Source organism: Drosophila tropicalis, unplaced genomic scaffold (genome assembly GCF_018151085.1).
Source record: "Drosophila tropicalis isolate 14030-0801.00 unplaced genomic scaffold, ASM1815108v1 contig_806, whole genome shotgun sequence".
Taxonomy (NCBI): domain Eukaryota; kingdom Metazoa; phylum Arthropoda; class Insecta; order Diptera; family Drosophilidae; genus Drosophila; species Drosophila tropicalis.
In genome coordinates, this window is record NW_027173296.1 from 399,252 (window position 1) to 404,291 (window position 5,040).

Below are 5,040 nucleotides of genomic sequence, written 5' to 3' on the forward strand. Positions count from 1 at the left end.
CTTATTTGTGGGTGCGCCTCAGCGCTTCATTGGGCGCAAAGGAAGATGCCAGACATTATACAGCGATAATGAAACCATCAACCAAAGGAGATGACCGATTCAATACTATTAAGGCCAAGGAATTTTGAAACCAAAAAGGAGTGCAATTTAAATTTATACCACCACGGTCTCCACATTTCGGAAAATTATACGATACGACAGCTGAAATCAAATGAAGACTACTTATTGAATCTGACATCTGTCATTGACTCAACGATAAAAATCATTAAGCGAGACGAAGCCACATTTGAAAATCAGATCAAAACTAATGAAACAACAAATTAACGACATAACCAAGGTCCAGGACAATGCGGTAAAAGCATTGCTATGGTATATCACGCTAACTTCTCAGATGAGAGTGACTGCAGGGAATTTGCAACGAATTCAAAACGAAATTTCCCGAGTATTTACAGATGCTCATCATAGCAAAGTAAGCCCTTTACTACTATCACCAGGCCAGCTTCGGGAACATCTGAACCAACTTAAGAGACATCTGAAGTTTGGTTTGGATTTGCCAGTTCCAGATAACGACGTCTTGCAATTATATGGCTTAATGAAGGCACAAGGCACAGTCGCAAACAATCATGTGATATTTAAAGTCACGTTTCCATTTGTGGCAACGCATTCAGTGCAACTGTATAACCTGATACCCATTCCAGAAGATGCCAATTCATGATTATTAAATCATGATTACTAAAATTCCCATTATTGCTGCCAACAAAGAACAGAATCAATACATTTGGCTCTCAAGAGTAGATTTGGAGCAATGCCATCAGCTCAACAACGAGCAATATATTTGTTTTGATAAACAAACGACGTTTACGGCTAATAGCAACTGTGAGTTCCAGCTATTTAAAAACACAAAATCATCAACTTGTCAGATACAACACACAAACAGGTCATTCGTGTGGTACGACGTCTGTAACAAAAATCACTGGATTTTTGCCACCACCAGACCAATTGAACCCGCTGTGATTTATAACGATAATATACAAGGTGTCACTATCAAGAAGACTGGATTGTTAACTCTAGACCCGAAGTGTACAGCAAGGAGTTCTGCCATCCGAATAACAGGTCACCGTATAGCTACGATAGACATAATAAAATTGTCATATGTCCGATTTGAAAACTTCAGCATTGGCCCAACAAAAGCAGCGCCAACAACAACACAATTCACGAAGATGCAGTTAAGCTACGACGAACTAAGCAACATTCAAGGAAACTGGAAACTAAGCAAAACTGAAAGTTACCAGAAGACCCCAGCCAGCCGGCACACCATGTTATCGTCTCCTACATAGCGCTAACAATACCATTCTTGTGATGGCATACTGAATAAGGAGATGCTCCGAACCCCAAAGGCACAAAGGTTCAGTGCAGACAACCCAGCACCCAGCAACTTTGCGGTCAACGTTGGATAACGTTGAACAGGTGTTCAAGGGCCGGGAGTATGTTTGTGTTTAGATTAAATAAAAAAATATAAAATAACATTAACAAATATAATATAGAACAACTGGAAATGTATGTCAAAATAAGTATGTAACCCGATTATAGATATCGATGGCTCATCAGTCATAAGTAGGTCTGATATGGTCAGCAGTTAACAATAAAGACCTAGTTAATTAAGCTGCTATGGTTCGCTATTATCAATAAAGACGTACTTTGCTGACCTAACACTATGTCGAACTATGCACTGGTGAGCTCTCTATTTTTGCTATAAAAGAAATGCATTATTCTTAGTAAGATCACATACCAATTGTAGTTATAGAAATATAACAAAAAGAAACTAAAAAATTGGTTTCACTGTCGTAAAAGAATAAGTATATTGAAAATTAAAATCAACTATTGTTAAACACTAAACAAAAAGGCGACTTCTATTTTTTCTTATTCTTATTTGTGCGAGACTTGACCAATTTTAGGAACGAGTCGGAGCATTCCCTGTCTTTGACAAAATGAATAAACTCCCATCGGGTCAAGTTCTAGTACAAGAAAGCAAGTACATAAGAACATAAAAGAACATGGAGGAGTTTTTTAAGCAGCAGACAGGAAGAGGAGAGGCAATTCAGGCCTTTATTAGGAGTAGCAAAAAGGATTCTATCGCTAGGAAAACGAAGCCATCTTATTTCGAGGAGAAACTTGAGATCCTGGAATACATGTGGAAGAACTTCGAGAAAAGTCATCAGGAGCTAATGGACAAATTAAATAACGTGCCAGCAGAACGGATTATTAAGACACAACTAGAGAGGCAAGCTCGCCAACAAGAGGAAGAGCGAGTCATGATCAAACCACTGATTCGCAAGCAAACTGCGCTGCTGGATTCGTTGTCTAGGACATTAAGACAAATAGTGCCTGAAGAAAAAATGAATTACAAATCGGTAGTCGACAAACTATGGACGCAAATTGAAGAAATCCGTTATGAGATTCATCGGCTAGCTGAAAATCCAGCCGAAGCCGGATATAATATAACTACGTTTGTGGCCGCAGAAAATACAACGCTGAAATTGTGTAGGCGTTATTATGGAATCATCAGATACTGTCAACAATGTTTCTTATGACAAGAAAATTGGATAGATTCAACCACGCACTATATGAGCAATCTCTTTCCAACACAAGGGATCTGCAGGAAGTAAACGATTTCCTATCATTCGAGGAATAGCGCTTTCTAACATTAGAGGCGATTGGGAAACCAAGAAATGTAAATCGCAGCACTGAAAAACTTAACCCAAGGAAAACACATGGCGGCGGACAATCGACTAATTGTAAAGCTTCCATTCGTGAAGAGGCTTCATCTCTTGGAGAATCTCGGGAAGTAGCCATTGGAAGATTCATGTTGTTAAAGCGGCGAATGAGCCCTGACATAAAAAAGGAGTATGTAAAATTTATGTCAGAATATGAATAGTTTGGACATATGTAGCAGGTAATTGTAGAACGAATTCCCAAGAACCATTACTTTATACCGCATCACTGTGTACTAAAGCCAGAAAGTACCACCACCAAGCTAAGAGTGGTATTTGATGCATCATGCAAAACGTTATCAGGAAAATTACTGAACGACATTTTATATCCTGGACCAGTTGTACAGATTCAACTCTTCTCAGTTCTTCTGCGGTTCAGGACACACAAATATCAAATGTATCGTCAAGTTTGGATAAGCCCTGCCGATCAATTCAATCAGATGATTGTGTGGAGAGAGGATACAAGTCAAGAACTTAAGTTTTATCGTTTAAAAACTGTGACTTATGGAACCACATCAGCCCCATATTTAGCGACGAAGTGTCTGGAATATTTAGCACGTAATAACATGGAAAAATTGTCGTCTGGAGCATTAGCATTAAAAAATGACTTTTATGTTATTGATTGTCTCACAGAAGCAGACAGTTTACCAGAAGCCCTGCAAATAAGACAAGAGCTTCTAGAAATCCTGAGGCCTAATAGTTTCAACTTACGAAAATTGTGTTCGAATAGCAGTCAAATTCTTAAGAAAATCCCAAAAGAAGATACGTTTGCTGACATCAATCTCGGTGACACACTGAAACAAACAAGTGTGAAAACATTGGGAATCATATGGGCACCCAAAGATCAATTATGTGGAAAGGCTCAAAAGCATTCAAAAGGAACAACCAGACGAGTGCTGCTATCTTAAGTCGTTCAAATCTTCGATCCTCAGGGCTGTTCGCACCGGTAGTGGTAAGAGCGAAAATGTTTCTTCAACATGTTGCTACCGAACGATTCGAGATGGATGATGACCTGCCGCCGTATTTGGAGAAGCAATGGGAAGCCTACAGAGAGGATGTGCAGGCATTAAACCACATGAAAATTCCAAGGCATATTTTTGATGGCAAGGAACTGCATACATTTGTTGATGCATCAGAAAAGGCTTATGGAGCGGCAGTTTATGTCCGATCAACCAATAAAAATGGCCAAATTTCGGTCAGATTGTTGTGCGCCAAGTGGGGAGTGGCTGTCCTTGAAAAGCAGAACTATGTGCAGCTGTGCTTGGAGCTGAACCCACGGATAGAGTTCGACAGGATCTCCAACTAGGATCAGAAAGTGTTGAATCAGTTCTCTGATCAGACTCAACAGTAGTACTTTCTTGGATTAACTCACGGGCAGTGGCGTCATGTGTCATCAGCGCTCAACGCAGCTGATGTTTTGTCTCGAGGCATATCAGCAGCCCGGCTTAGCACACATACATTATGGTTGTATGGACCTTTATTTTTGCATGGACCACAACGTGGCTGGCTGACGACCTGATCAACCGCTGGATTGCAGAAGCACGGTAGCCACATTGCCTCTAATTCTGGATGAACATTCAATCATACGAGTAGCAACTCGGCTACAACAAGCACCAGTTTCAACGGCAACATGGAATCCATGTCTCTTGCCGTATAATGATCCGGTGGTAAAATTGGTACTACGGAAACTGAAGAGAATCTTCATTGTGGAGTGGACTATTGTGGACCATTCTGAATCCATTATAAGGTTCGTGGAAAATGTCCCGACAAAGCTTACATTGCAGTATTTGTACGCTTTGCAACCAAGGCAGTACACTTGGATTTGGTCGGAGACCTGTCCACCTCCTTATTTGTGGGTGCGCCTCAGCGCTTCATTGTGCGCAAAGGAAGATGCCAGACATTATACAGCGATAATGCAACCATCAACCAAAGGAGATGACCGATTCAATACTATTAAGGCCAAGGAATTTTGAAACCAAAAAGGAGTGCAATTTAAATTTATACCACCACGGTCTCCACATTTCGGAAAATTATACGATACGACAGCTGAAATCAAATGAAGACTACTTATTGAATCTGACATCTGTCATTGACTCAACGATAAAAATCATTAAGCGAGACGAAGCCACATTTGAAAATCAGATCAAAACTAATGAAACAACAAATTAACGACATAACCAAGGTCCAGGACAATGCGGTAAAAGCATTGCTATGGTATATCACGCTAACTTCTCAGATGAGAGTGACTGCAGGGAATTTGCAACGAATT